At 46.0% G+C, this 15,771-nt stretch overlaps 1 protein-coding gene and 1 pseudogene across 3 annotated transcripts in view; one reads left to right on the top strand and one right to left on the bottom strand.

The window, feature by feature from the left end:
* The first annotated feature begins 642 nt into the window (after positions 1-642).
* The window catches only part of CYFIP1 (cytoplasmic FMR1 interacting protein 1), an 89,776-nt gene continuing 74,647 nt past the window's right edge, over positions 643-15,771 (top strand). For 2 of the 3 annotated variants that reach the window (XM_021705944.1, XM_008072073.2), the window contains exon 1: positions 643-736. The gene's annotated coding sequence lies outside the window, so the exon portion shown is untranslated. The remainder of the gene's footprint in view (positions 737-15,771) is intronic. The other variant, XM_021705949.1, reaches the window with a different exon arrangement.
* On the bottom strand, positions 4,394-4,952 carry LOC103274639 (annotated as a pseudogene).

Genomic DNA, 15,771 nt, shown 5'->3' on the forward strand with positions numbered 1-15,771 from the left:
AGTGACTTAGTGGCATTATGTACGTTTACACTGTTGTGCAATCATCAACACCATCCATCTCCAGAACTTTACCACCCCAAACTAAAACTCAGTACCCATTAAATACTAACTCCCATTCCACCCTGTCCCAACTACTGCTAACAACCATTCTGCTTTCTGTCTCTGAACTTGACTATTCCAGGTACCTTATATAAGTGGACATACAATATTTGTCCTTTATTTTTGCTTATTTTACTTGGTATAATGTCATCAATGTCCATCCACTTTGTAGCAAGTTGCAGAATTTCATTCCTTTTTAATACTGAATAAATATTCCACACTACATTTTGTTTCTCTGTTCCTCTGTTGACAAACGTTTGGTTTTTGTCTACCTTTTAGCTAGTGAGAATAATGCTGCTATGAATGCTGCTGTGTACAAATTTCTCTTTAGAACCCTGCTCCCAGCATTTTGGGATATGGCCTTGCTGGACCTTATGATAATTCAATGGTTTTTTTTGTTTTTGTTTTTGAGTTGGAGTCTGTCACTCAGGCTGGAGTGCACTGGCATGCTCACGGCTGCTGCAGCCTCGACTTGCTGGGCTCAAGCAATCCTTCTCCCTCATCCTTCCAAGTAGCTAGAACCACAGGTGCACACTACAATGCCTGGCTATTTTTTAATTTTATTGTAGAGTCGAGGTCTCTCCTCTGGACTGAGGCAGTTCTCTCGCTTCCACCTCCCAACATGCTGGAATTACAGGTGTGAGCCTGATTTATCAATTTATAGTATACTACCTAGTGGTTTTTAATATGTTCACAAAGTTGGGCAATCATCACCACAATATTCAAAATTTCAGAGCATTTTCATCACCCAAGAAAGAAACTGGAGTCATTTCCAATTTCTCTGTCTCTGTGTGTGGCTAATCAGTTTTCCAATACCATTGAAGAGACTTATTTCCCTATTGTGTGTTCTTGATACTTTGTTAGAGGTCAGTTGGCTATACACGTATGGGTTTATTTTGGGGCTCTCTGTTCTGTTCCATTGGCTGCTGTTTCTGTCTTTATATCAAAAGACACTGTTGTTGTGGTTACTATTTTGCTCAAAATTGCCTATCCTCTCCCCCTACTCCCACCCCTGGTCCCAGGTGGCCACTTCTTTCTTTCTCTGTATATTTGCTGATTCTGGACTTTGACCAACATCTCCCTAACCTCCCTTGCCTCAAACTCCCCCCCCGTCTCCGAGGCCTACCATTCTACTCTGTCCCTTGAGATAAGCTTTTTTAAGATTCCACATGTGAGTGAGATCATAAAGTTTTTGTCTTTCTGTGTCGGGCTTATTTCACTTAATTTCCTCCAGTTTCATCCATGCTATGGCAAATGACAGAATTTTGTTATTTTTTAAATACCTGAATAGTATTCTACTGTTTATATGCCACACTTTCTTAATTTGTTCATCTGTTGCTAGACAGGTTGATTGTATGTCCTGGCTATTGTGAATGATGCTGTAATGAACATGGAAGTACAGATAGCTCTTTATTTCCTTTGGATATATGCCCAGTGGTGGGATTGCTGAACCATATGATACTTCTATTTTTAATATTTTGAGGAACCTTCAATACTTCCATAATGGCTGTACTAATTTGCATTCCCACCAACAGTATATAAGGGTTCCCTTTTCCTCACCAACGTTGGTTGTCTTTTGTCTCTTTGGTAGTAGTCATTTTAACAAGTGTGAGGTGGCATCTCATTGTGGTTTTGATGTGTATTTCCCTGATGATTAGTGATACTGAGCCTTTTTTCCCCATATCCTTTTTAGCCATCTGTATGTCTTCTTTTGAGAAATGTCTATTTAGGTCTTTTGCATATATATATTCACTCTGTTGCCCAGGCTGGAGTGCAGTGGCATGCTCATGGCCACCACAGCCTTGACTTGCTGGGCTCAGGCGATCCTTCCACCTCAACCTTCCAAGTTACTGGAACTACAGGCACGTGCCACCATACCTCACTAGTTTTTTTGATCTGTTGTACAGTCAAGGTCTTGCCAAGTTGCCCAGGCTGGTCTTGAACCCTTGGACTCAGGCAGTCCTCTCGCCTAAGCCTCCCAAAGTGCTGGGATTACAGGCTTGAGCCACCATACCCGGCCGTTTTGCCCATGTTTTAATAGGGCTATTTATTTTCGTGCTTTTGAGTTGTTTGAATTCCTTGTATATTTTGGATATTAATCCCTTATCAGATATATAGTTTGCAAATATATTCTTGCATTCTGTGGGTTGTCTCATTTGATTGATTCCTTTGTTGTGTACAAACTTTTGAGTTAGGTATAATCCCATTTGTCTATTTTTTTTCTTTTGTTACCTTTGAGGTCATATCCAAGAAAATCATTGCCCTGACCAGTGTCATGAAACTTTTCCCATATGTTTTCTTCTAGCATTTTCATAGTTTCAGGTCTCATATTTAAGACTGTAATTCAGTTTTAGTTGATTTTTGTATATGTTGAGAGATGAGTCTAATTTTATTTTTCTGTGTGTGGCCAACCAGTTTCCCAATACTGTTGAAGAGACTGTTATTTCCCTATTGTGTGTTCTTGATTCTTTATTAGAAGTCAGTTGGTTGTACATGCATGGATTTATTTTTGGGCTCTCTATTCTATTCTGTTGGCTACTGTTTCTGTCTTTGTCAATACTGTGTTGTTCTGGTTACTATAGCTTTGTAGTGTATTTTGAAGTCAGGGAGGGTGATGCTTCTAGGCTTGTTCTTTTTGCTCAAGAGTGCATTGGTTTTTCAGGGTCTTTTGTGGTTCCATACACATTTTAGGATTTTTCTGTTTCTATTTTCTATTTCTGTGAAGAATTGTCATTGGTATTTGATAGGGATTGCATTGAATCTGTAGATTACTTTCAGTGGCATCTGTTGTTTCTTTTGTGGCCAGTGTTTTTGGAGTCATAGCTAATAAATTTCTGCCAAATCCAATATTATGAAGCTTTTCTCCTGTGTTTTAAGAGTTTTATAGTTTTAGCTCTTTTTTTTTTTTTTTTTTGAGTCATAGTCTCATTCTGTTGACCAGTCTGGAGTGCGGTGGCATGCTCACGGCCACCACAGCCTTAACCTGCTGGGCTCAGGCAACCTTCCACCTCAGCCTTCCAAGTAACTGGAACTACAGGCACGTGCTACCACACCAGTACATCTTTTGATTTACTGTAGAGATGGGGTCTCACCAGGTTGCCCAGGCTGGTCTCGAAAACCTGGACTCAGGCAATCCTCTCACCTCAGCCCCCCAGAGTGCTGGGCTTACTTGAGTCACCGTACCCAGCCTATAGTTTTAGCTCTTATGTTTAGACTGTAGATCTATTTTGAATTAGTTTTTGTATGTAGTATATGACAAGGGCCAACTTAATTCTTTTGTGTGTGGATATTCAGTTTCCCCAACACAATTTGTTGAAAAGACTGTCCTTTTCCATCTAAATGGTCTTGACACCATTGTTGAAAAATTACTTGGCCATATATGTGATGGCTTAATAGTGGACTCTTTATTCTTTTTTTTTTGAGTCGGAGTCCCACTCTGTCTCCCCGGCTGGAGTGCAGTGGCACACTCACGGCCACCACAGCCTCGACCTGCTGGGCTCAGGCGATCCTTCCATCTCAGTCTTCCAAGTAGCTGGAACTACAGGTGCATGCTATTACACCCAGATAATTTTTTTGATTTATTGTAGAGACAAGGTCTCACCAAGTTGCCCAGGCGGGTCTGGAACCCTTGGGCTCAGGCTATCCTCTCGCCTCAGTCTCCCAAAGTGCTGGGATTACAGGCATAAGCCACCACACCTGACCTCTTTATTCCATTTTATCGGTCAATGTGTCTGTTTTTATGCCACTGCCACACTGTTTTGATTACTATATCTCCATAGTTTTGAAGTCAGAAAACGTGAAATCCCTCCAACTTCATTATTCTTTTTCAAGACTGTTTTGTCTATTCTGGGTCCCTTGAGATTCCATATGAATTTTAGAATGGATTTTTCTATTTTTGCAAAAAAGTTCTTGGAATTTTGAGAAGGATTTGCATTGAATGTGTAGGTGGCTTTGGGTTTATTGTCATATTAGCAATATTTTGTCTTCCAGTCTTTAGCATGAGATGTCTTTTCATTTATTTGTATATTAATTTATCTCAGTAAGATTTTGTATTTTTTAGTCTACAAGTTTTTCACTTCCTTGCTTACACATTCCTTTTTAATTTTATTATTATTTTAATATATAGAGAGAAAGGGTCTTGCTATGTTGTCCAGGCTGGTCCTGAACTCCTAGACTCAAGTGATCCTCTTGCTTTGGCCTTTCACAGTGCTAGGATTTCAGACATGGGCTACTGTGCCCACCTTGCACTTACTCGTTTTTTTTCAATTTTATTTGCTTTTATTTCATGCTGAATTTATTCCCGTGCCATAAGTTTTTGTTTTCTTCAGTTTCTTCTGGGATGTCTTTTTCTTTTGTGCAACCTCCTCCTCTGGCTTAGGAACAATCTGCTCCTTTTCAGTGAGGATCATCATCTCAGTGTGGCAGGGGGAGCTCATGTATGGGTTGATCCGACCATGAGCCCTGTCCGTCCGGCAGTGCATCTTGGGGGCTTTGTTCACCTGGATGTGCTCAGTGACCAGAGAATCAACATCTAAGCCCTTAAGCTCAGCATTACTCTCTGCATTTTTCAGCATGTGCAGCAAAAATTCAGCACTCTCTTTGAGCCATTGCCCCTGTGTCCAACCCCACTGTTTGACCTGGGCACACCTTCCAACTATACTGTTGTAGCAGTGGAATGGTACACACTGTCTCTGTAAGGTGACGTCTTTCAGATACTTGGTGGCTTTTTGTATGTGTATGTCCTTGATGACTTGTGCAGTTCCTCAGGTGTTCTTGAAGTGAACACGCAGGTTGGAGTCTCAGGACTTGCATGACTTTGTGGGGTTCTCTAGGTCGAGCAAGTAGCAGACCATCCTGGTGGGTCACCTCAGGTCACTTAGGGGAAGAGCACTTATTCTTTTTAAAAGAATATTATTTAGCCATTTTCAAATTAATATCTTTTTTTTTTTTTTTTGAGTTGGAGTCTTACTCTGTCGCCCAGACTGGAGTGCAGTGGCCGCTCCCGGCCACCACAGCCTCGACCTGCTGGGCTCCGGCGATCCTTCTGCCTCAGCCTTCTGAGTAGCTGAAACTACAGGCGTGCGCTACCACGTCTCGCTCATTTTGATTTATTGTAGAGATGAGGTCTCGCCAAGTTTACCAGGCAGGTCTTGAACCCGTGGGCTCAGGCAATCCACTCACCTCAGCCTCCCAAAGGCGCGGGATTACAGGCTGAGCCACTGAACCCGGTTTCAAATTAGTATCTTAAATAAGCATAGTTTGTTTGCATTATACTTTTTCTTACTGTTTTTCTTCTTTTTGGTGTGTCATAAATGGAATTGATTTCTGTTTTGGATTGTTTGATGCTAAAGTACAGAAATGCAGTTGATTTTTAGCTGTTGCTTTTATAGCCTGCAACTTTGCTGAATTTGTTTATTAACTCTGTTTTTGTGGAATCTTTAGGATATACTATGTATGAGATGCTGTCATCTGCAGTTTTATGTTTTGTGGGGCCATGTTGTTAGGTTCATATATGTTTATAATTATTAAGTCACATTGATAGATGACTCTGTTATCACAATATTTGTAGTAATTTTTGTCTTCAAGTCTGCTTTCTCTAATATTTCTGGTTACTATTTGCATGGTGTATCTTTTTCCATTCTTTTAGTTTCACTCTATTTGTGTCTTTAAATTTATTTTATTTTATTTTGAGTTGGAGTCCCACTCTGTCCCCCAGTCTGGAGTGCAGTGGCATGCTTATGGCCACCACACCCTCAACTTGCTGGGTTCAGGCGATCCTTTTGCTTCAGCCTTCCAAGTAGCTGGAACTACAGGCGTGCGCCACCATGCATGGCTAATTTTATTTATTTATTTATTCATTTATTTTAGAGACGAGGTCTCGTCAAGTTGTCCAGGCTGGTCTTGAACTTGTGGGCTCAGGCAGTCCCCTCACCTCAGCCCCTCAAAGTGCTGGAATTACAGGTGTGAGCCACCCCACCCAGCTTCTCTAAATATAAAATATGTTTCTGGGACTGCATATAGTTGGTTCACGTTTATTCATTCCATAAATCTCTGCCTTTTTATTTGAGTGTCTTCTTCATTTATTTTTAATGCAAATTCTTATGTATGGTAGGATTTACGTCTGCCAATTTGTTATTTGCTCTCTCTGTGTCATATCTGGAGGACTACTTGTTGCAAATGGGAGTCTTAAACATGGCAGCTCTGACCGAGTGCGATGACTCAAGCTTGTAATCCCAGCACTTGGGGAGACCGAGGCGAGAGGATTGCCTGAGCCCAGGAGTCCTAGACCAGCCTGGGCAACTTGGTGAGATCTCGTCTCTACAATAGATAAAAAAACTAGATGGGTGTGGTGTGCGCCTGTATTTCCAGCTTGGAAGGCTGAGGTGGAAGAATCGCCTAAGCCCAGCAGGTCAAGGCTGCGGTGGCCGTGAGCATGCCACTGCACTCCAGCCTGGGCAACAGAGTGAGACTCCAACCCAAAAGGAAAAAAAGAACATGGTCTCAAGAAAATAGGGATGTGTTTTTTTTTTTATCTCTTTGCTGGTTTTATGCCTGGTGTGCATTGGTGCTATTTAGCAGAAGTGCAGTGAGCATCCATTTTCCTGGTTGCTCCTCCATCCAACTTTATTATGACTGCTTTTTCTCCATGTATGGCTGTGGAGACAGAAACAATGGGCATCAGACTGTGGCTTCCAGATTTTTTCAGTCTTGAATCAGATAGATGTACAGATAGCTACAGTGGCCTTAAAACTAGCATAGTTGAGATTTGTCTGTTAGGTACTCCACTAGCTAAACTTGTCTGTCATGCCCTGTTTGTTCTCCCTGAACACACAGAGGGATTTTGCTTGACAGAGGAGAAAAACGGACACTCAGAAATCAGTACTTTCCATCTTGGAAACTGATTTTATAGCCACATTTTATACTCAGAGCCTATGTGGTCATTTCTTGTTCTCAAGTTGTCCTGACTAGGACAGTGGGGATGAGTGTTGATTTGTCCTAGAAGATGTTCATAGAAGGAGGCATGCTTTGCTCTGGAGAACCACGTAGCTCCGAGTCAGAAGTGGTTGTATGGTTGTCATTGTATTTGAATCCCTGTCCAAAGCTCAGCTGACGTAAGCGCCTCCTAAAAAGACCAGTCTCCACACAACCAATGTACTTTAAAACCACCTGGATTATTGACAGAGTGTGCTAAATTGAGCAGACCTGTGCATGTACATGAGAAATTCACAAACTCTGGAGAGTCAGCCTTGTTTCTGTCCTAATAAGGTTTTTATATGCACATGTTGTGTTTTCTTGTTTGTTTTGACAGCAGGGTGTGGGAGTGTATTAGCCAGAGAAAGAGAAGCAATAGAATGTGTGTGTGAGTGTATGTTTGTGTACATGAGAGGGGGACCAAAAAAACTCCCAGAATTTATTTATAAAAAGTGATGTATTTATTCTTACATGTTTAAACTTTCATTACCTTCAAAGTACTCTGTATTTGATGCAGTACACCTTTTGACACACTTTTTCCACTGCTCAAAACAGTTTTTTTTTTTTTTTTGAGTCAGAGTCTTACTCTGTTGCCCAGTCTGGAGTGCAGTGGCATGCCCATGGCCACCACAGCCTCAACCTGCTGGGCTCAGGTGATCCTCCTCAGCCTTCCAGGTAGCTGGAACCACAGGCATGCGCCACCATGCCCTGCTGATTTTTTTTTTATTAATTGTAGAGACAAGGTCTCACCATGTTGCTCAGGCTAGTCTCGCACTCCTGAGGTCAGGCAGTCCTCTCACCTTGGCCTCCCAAAGTGCTGAGATTACAGACATGAGTCACCATGCCTGGCATTTTATATTTCACAATTTGCATTTTATATTTAGTAATTTGCATTTTAGAACATTGCCTTCTACAAAGACTGGCTGAGTACGTGCTATGTGGGGTCCTGCTTAGACGGTGGGTGGTAAGGTTCCTGCCTTTGGAACTGCCTGCTGGCAGAGGAGAACTGACACTGCCAGCCTTCCCTCCTGCAGCCACAGGGGCACACCCTGATCACCAGTGCCACATCAGGCTTTGCACACAAGCTGTGATAAGTTGTAAACCCTCTCAATATCCACATGCTGTCCCTATTCATCAGCGGTCAACTGAGTTGGGTAGACACCCTTGGGGATGCCTGTGTCCCATGGCTGAGGTTTGGGGCAGCAACTCTGGGGGCTGTGTCTGCCCTGCACTTCTGTGCCACCCTGGCAGACAGTTGTACCTGGATAGTCCAAGGCATACCACTTCTACCTCAGCTGTAGTTCAGGCTGACCTCACAGCTTGTGTGGCATTGGCTGTGATCTCGTGATGGCCTTTCTTTTTTTTTTTTTTTTTGAGTTGGAATCTCACTCTGTCGCCCAGACTGGAGTGCAGTGGCCGCTCCCGGCCACCGCAGCCTCGACCTGCTGGGCAACGGCGATCCTTCCGCCTCAGCCTTCCAAGTAGCCAGGACTACAGGCGCGCGCTACCACATCCGGCTAATTTTTGATTTATTATAGAGATGAGGTCTTGCCAAGTTGCCCAGGCGGGTCTCAAACCCGTGGGCTCAGGCAATCCACTCACCTCAGCCTCCCAAAGGCGCGGGATTACAGGCTGAGCCACCGAGCCCGGCTCGTGATGGTCTTTCAAGTAGCTTCATCATGTGCACTTGCAGAGCCTACTGGGTGACTGAGACATGGTCAGTACCATGCGCCTTGGAACCTTTGTGGTGGAACTAAGAGACTTGGAGCTCCGGGCACAGGCCCCGCTGTGGGTGTCAGGTCTGCCAGGCCATGTGCTCTTGGGTGTGTGCTGGGCCCATGTAGCCCCACATTCGGTCTGTGCTGTGGACGGGGACAGGGTGCTGTCCTAGGTCCTGTGTCTCTTGTCCCATGTCCCTGTCCTGTGTCCCATGCCACACTGACCTTACAGCCAAACAGGTACCCAAGGGTTGCTTGCATTTTGGGCTCTCAAATATCAATTTTAATTGCTTTGAAAAACACAGTTTAGTACCACGTACAATCATGCATGGCATCACGACAGGCCTACCTCTGAGAAACACATCATTAGATGATTATTTTTATGCTGATATCATAGGGTGACTTACACGTATCCAAATGGCACAGCCTATTCCACACCTAGGCTGTGTAATATTGCCTGTTGCTACACCACAATGGAATATTATTCAGCCTTTAAAAAGAAGATAATTTTGTCATTTGTGAGAACGTGGATGAATCTGGAGGACATTATGTTAAGTGAAACAAGCCAGACATGGAAAGACAAATACTGCATAGTCTCATTTCTATGGGGAATCTAAAAAAATTTGAACATAGATGCAGAGAGTAGAATGGTGGTTGCTGGGGGGAAGGTGGATTGGGAGAGACTGGTCAGTGGGTTGGTCTAATTTCAGGAATGAGTTCAGGAGGTCTGTTGTACAACATGGTAGGTGGCTACAGTTGATAATAGTACATTCTATACTTGGAAATTGCTAAGAGAGTAGATTTAAAGTGTTCTTACCACAGATAAATATGTGAGTGATGGATATGTTAATTAGTTTGATTTAACATTTCACAATGTAAACCTCTATCAGAATGTCACATTATATGCAGTAATTTTTATTCATCAACTATGCTTTAATTTAAAAAAATATTAAAAATGTCAACTATTTTCTTTCTCATAACAAATGAGTTTAATCCATTCACATCAAACAAACAAAAAGCTAGCTCTTTTGCAATGGTCTGAAGCCTTCTGACTATAATTCTAAAAGTCTCACTTATGGTGCTGACTGGGTCTGACATTCTCTCTACAAGCTGTCCTACGAAGGTGTGGTTCTGGGCCTCTCATTACTAGAATGTCAGAAGCTTTCTTTCCAGGAGTGTGGTACTCTGGGCAAAGCCTTCCTCAGAGCAGACTCGCGCCTATCAGAGTCTGTGCTCTGGTGGGTCAGATGCACCTCCCCTCGGTGGCGGGCATCCACACTGTCAGGAAGCATGGTTGTGAGAGAGGTGACGACATACTACAGTTCAAAGAGTCAAGGCAAGCCTATTCTGAACGCTTTAAATTCCTTTCCCCTGTGTTCACAAAGAGTTTTCAAGGAAATATTTCATTTTTACTTTTTTTAAATAATTTCAAACTTACAAAAACATTGCAAAAGTAAAAACAGTGCAAAGGACATATACAACCAAAATGTCCCTTCATCAACTTGAGTTCTTTATCTCTACACCCCCGAGTATATATTTCCTAAGAATAAGGGTAGTCTCTTACATGCCACAGGGCAGTGATTGACTTATGGCCGTTTTTAGCTGAAGTTTGCAGAGCCCTGCCCTGGAGAATGTGTTGAATGTGTGTTAATGTGCACAGATCATGATAAGCAGGTCTCTGTGACCAGCTTGCTGCTGGTCAGCAGGAGACCACCACACAGCCTGGATCAGTGTGTGTGGTGGGATAGTATGCCTGAGTCAACACAGTGCTTCTGGGGTGCCACCTGGCAGAGTGCATATGTGTTAGTGATACCATTGCCACATGCTTATATATAGGTGAGTATCCCTTTTATAAGGACTACACTTTAATAGTGCCTTTTAGAGTATGAGTACAACAGAAGAATGCTGGAAACTGACACCCTGGTCGGGTGACACCGGGACGGGCAAGTTGGCATCAGGGTGGATCCCAAGCAAGATTCCAGCCTTTGACATGAACAGTGGATTCACGCCCTTTAAGTTGAGAGCAGATCAGGGTCTCAAATTATGTCTCTGAGGGTTCCAGTGAAGATTCCTACCATCAGCTAGTTTGCTGAACTTTTTTTTTTTTTTGAGTTGAAGTCTCACTCTGTCGCCCAGACTGGAGTGCAGTGGATGCTCCCGGCCACCGCAGGCTCGACCTGCTGGGCTCCGGCGATCCTTCCACCTCAGCCTTCCAAGTAGCTGGAACTACAGGCGCGCACTACCACACTTGGCTAATTTTTTGATTTATTGTAGAGATGAGGTCTCATCAAGTTGCCCAGGCAGGTCTCAAACCCGCGGGCTCAGGAAATCCACTCACCTCAGCCTCCCAAGATGCGAGATTACAGGCTGAGCCACTGAGCCTGGCTTTACTGAACTTTTAATGGATCTCAGCACTACTTCTGAATGACTTCCCTGAGATTACCTGCTACCTTAACACTGTTGTTCACATGGCAATTGTTTGGCTTCTGATAGTTGCGACAGCAATATGCAGAAACTGGGACTGTGACTAGAAATGCTTCCTTCCCTGGGCCTGGGCTGGCATGGTTCTTCCTACTTGGTAAATTTAGAAATGAAAGAGGAAACTTTAAAGGGAAAGACTGCAAAGTCTGATATGGTAAAAAGTTAAAACTTAGGTTTCAGAGAAAATAGTAAGTGAAATGAAAATCAAATAGCTTATATGGAGAAAGTTTTGCGGTAATTTTCATTGAGTTTTAAGATCTTTAATATCATCAGTATGGTATAGTAAGTGCATATATAAATTAATAAAGAAAATACCAAGATTCCAAAGGATTAAAAAAACAAACAGGCTAAGAACCCAAGCTGGCAAGTAACAAAAGAAGAAAAACTGGCTACTGCTTAGAAATATGTTTAATCCCAGGGACAGTAAAAGAAATGCAAATTAAAAGAACATTTAGATACTGTTCCACCTACTAGATTGTAAAACCAGAAGTGACCCCGGGTGTGGTGGGGAGCCCATGCTGTAGCTTGCCTTCAGGACCCTGTGGGAGGGCACTGGCCTGAATCCCCCTGCAGCCTAAGGAAAGTCCTGTGGCCCTGGAAGCCTCTGGCATGGGCTGCTGGGAAAGACATCTGGAATTGCACTTGCACTTGTCTGCCCAGAGATGGTAATGGTAGTGTGAGGCTTGTCTCCAGGGCAGGCCACCCAAGGCGGGTTGCTGTTGGTCGTGTGTTTCCTCCAGCTGTTCTGGATGTGCAGGTGTTGCTGTCCTGATGGGAAAGATGTGTGGGACCTCGGTGACAGAACCACTCTCTTTGTCCTGTCACTGGGTGGTCAGATGAGCTGGATACCATCTCCTGCGGTTCTCATGAAGCCTGGGAGGTTGCGGGTTGCAAGGTCAGCGTTCTGGTTTACCTGAGAAGCCTTCCTCCTGTAAGTCCCCTGCCTGGCCCACAGTCACCAGGGATGTGCTGTGGCACCCTGCTCTTGGGGGAAGCTCTTGGTGCATGTGGAGAAAGCTGGCGAGGCAGATGCTGACATTTCTAGCCCAGGTGTCCTGACGGCCGGCCCCTGGGTAGAGACAGGCGAGTGAGGTGCTGCGTTGATCGCTAAGGTCATGGGCTTGATCGGGCTGGTGCCATGGAGGAGTCTGGCCCAGAGCCTGAGACAGTCTGCAGCCCTTCTTGGCTACACTTGGTGTGGGAGGATGCTGCTACTGGGCCACGTCCATACCAGCTAGATGAAGACCCAGGGACCAGGACCTTACTGGGTGAGGGGAAAGACCAGCGCAGAAGAAACGGCACATCTGGTGGTGTGAGTGCTGGATTGGGGTGGATCTGGTGCCCGTTGCCTGGGCTTCGTCATCGTCCTGCAGCCTCTCCTGCCCTGGGGGGAGCCCATGAGGCCGGAAGGGAGAGCTGAGTACTGAGGGCTCCATCACTGCGGCTCATGGCAGAGCCCAGCAGGTGGGTGGCCTGTCAGGGGCACACACAGTGTTAGGTGGGGGGCAAGGCGGGCAACACCAGTTTTTCCCTTTCAAACTGCAGGAATCGGAGAAGGCTGAGCACCCCAGACAGAATAACCAGTGGTGGCGCGCTTTTGCTGGGCGCCTGACGTGGTGCCTGGCACATGGCCGAACGTGCGGAGCAGGCACTATGTTGTGTGTCCAAGTGGGGCTGCTGGGCCATGTGGGCCATGCCACACAACCCTGGCTGCGGGAAGCCCGCACTGGTGTGCAGAGGCCCAGCAGGCAGGCTCAGCCCTGCCTGGACGGAGCCCCTGCAGTTGGTGTGGAGGGTGTAGCGCCCATCTGTGTTACTGCCCTCCCAGAGACCTCAGGTTAGGGTCTGCTCTATCAGAAAAGAGCAAACTGAGCTGGAGATGCTTTTGTCTTCCCTTAGTGTCTCAGTGAGTGCTGGATTCTGTGTGGCAGAAGAGGGGAGCCACAGTTACCAAGAAGCATTCTGTAACTAGCATGTCCCGCTCTCTGTTCGGATCCCAGATCTTGGAGAAAACCAGCCACTCCCACCATGAGACTCCTGCACTCAGGCATCTGTCACGTGGGGCAGTGTGTCTCTTTGTGCCGGGCACAATCCACCCCAGGACCAAGTTTAGCATCTGTGTTTTCCTGAGGGATCTGCTTGGGTGACGGGAACGGTGACAGCAGTGCGTGGTGGCGTGTGGGAGCCGAGGGAGGCCCTGGGCTGTCACATGAGCAGCTGACTTCATTCCGGGGGAGACTGGACCCCTCTCTGCCTTTTATGGATTGGTTTATTTTAACATCGGAATAGCTTTTTCATGCAAATCCGAGGAAGGGGGCCAGTGTAGAACAGAGAGCCTTGGGAGACCCCTCCCAGGGCAGCCTGAGCCCAGCCAAGGGGCTGCAGGCCAAGAATGAGGGTGGAGGCTACATAGTCTGGATATTTGCGCTCAGGGCTCCTTGGCTCGCTCCGCTTCGGACTTCAGCCTTCATCATCGTGATCTTCACACTTGATTTTTGTTTCTCTGTTAATGAGGCAGTTCTTCTGAGCTGGTTTTGAGTTGGTGCTTCTGAGAATGGAACTTGAAATTTTTGTGTGTCCAAAAAACCCAAACTTCTTCAGTCATAAAAACTGGGCTAGAAGGTGCTATTTTGGTTTTTAATGATGAAGCTTTTGCCTCACTGGTGACAGCAGCCCATGTCCACGCTGTGGCCTTACTGTCAGCCCCACTTAACCTGAGGGAGGCCAACTAGTGTCCGTGCTGGTGTGGCCCCCTGTTTGGCCACCCAGAAGAGCGCATTTTTCCCACATGGGAGAAGGGGACAATTCAATGAAACACGTTTTTCTTCCTCAGATAATTTATTTTCATGTGAACAGATTGCACAACAATACTGGAAGTTTCTACTTTTTTGGGAAAGGGCTATTATTTGCATATAGAAGAGGAAGAAAAGCAGTTCACATCTTGCACATGTTCACAGAGTTTCATAGTTTATCTTTGTTTGGTTATCCCATGTAGCAGGACAAGTGAAATACTTACAAGTTGTACAATGTTTAGATGACCAGTTTGAAAATGCTGGGAAGGCCCTCTTTCTAGCAAGGACCCCTCTTGGCATGGAGTCTGCCCTGCAGGCTGCTGTGCCTGCTGCAGGCACAACTGCTGATGGGCATACATGCCTTCAGTTCTGCATTTTCTGGGGTGTGCTTCACCATGTTTAGAGAGCTTGGTGTTGAGCTGCCTTGGCAGTTTCTATTTCGGCAGCTGCAGAGGCTGTGAATTTCAGTCCCTGTGAAATTCTCCCTCTTGACCTAGGGTGGGAAGAGAAACACATCTCCATTTTTATCCCCTAGCCTGGCAGCTACCAGGTGGAAAGTTAGTCTTACTGCTTTAATTTCCATTCATTTTGCAGTCTGAGAGTGCTTTCTTTTCAGGACACTATGAGTTATATGAGGACTCTTAACTGAACCGCCTGCCAAGCATGAGGGCCTTCCCTGCCTGGCCTCTGTCCTCATGCAGCCCAGAGACAGGAAATGAACATAAATAGATTGTGTTACAAAATAAAGCTCTGTCATTCCCTGTTTTTCGTTTTGAAGCCTGTGATGACCGTTAGGTTTTCCAGAATCCATCCTGCCTTTTCCCTGGATGCTCACTGTGTGGGCAGGTGGGGTTGGCCGTTGAGTGGAAGGCTGCCCGGCAGCAGGCTGAGCTGGGAGCTTGCGCAGGGTGGAGTGCTCTTGGGCCCGAGGGATGACCAGGGTGAACGAGGGGCTGGGGCAGTTTGGGGCAAATGCTTACCTGCACGAGGCTCCCTTGGTGCCACTTTGTGTTGGCCCCAGGCTTGCTTCCCACGGCCCACTTTTATCCTTACAGCCTGTGGGACCAGTGGGGTGCGTTGGGGATGAGAACTTGTCCCTTGCCTCCTGCCGTGGCCATGGCCTCTGCCGCCTGTCTTTGTCTGTGCTTCTGGCTTTGCACACCCCCTGCTCTGCGCACCCCCACCCCCAGGCCGAGGGTCTCCCAGCCCCTGCACTTGCCCCTGAGAGTCTCTGCGTGAACCCCTTTGTCTGCCTCTGGCTGCCACCTCGGGCACGTGATACTGGAGAGGTCAGTGTGGCTCTCATCCTCACTCCGGCCCAGGACAACTGCTGACCTCACCAAGCCACGCTTTGCCCATTTGTCCGTGTGTTAGGATAACCCCCATGAGGTGGCTGTGGGGACGACTTGATGAGAGTGTATCTGGGTTGGTCCTGAGGCTGAGGGGCGATCAGTGCCATGCGGAAGGAAGGGAGAGGTGGGTGGCCATGGAGCCTCCATCACGCCTCGTGGGCATGGCCCCTCCAGCGGGGACTGCAAGGCTCAACACAGTGCTAGAACCTCGGCTCCTGCCCAGCCCTTGGTCCCATGGTCCCACCTGCAGCCCGTGGCATGTACCTGGAGTCCTCTGATGCCCACCTGCAGTTCTGTGAAGCCCACCTGCAGCCCCTGACATGCACCTGGGTCTTCTTTTTTTTTTTTTTTTTTTTG

The sequence above is a fragment of the Carlito syrichta genome, unplaced genomic scaffold (assembly GCF_000164805.1).
Source record: "Carlito syrichta isolate Samal-C Ts95f unplaced genomic scaffold, Tarsius_syrichta-2.0.1 Scaffold314839, whole genome shotgun sequence".
In the NCBI taxonomy this organism is placed as follows: domain Eukaryota; kingdom Metazoa; phylum Chordata; class Mammalia; order Primates; family Tarsiidae; genus Carlito; species Carlito syrichta.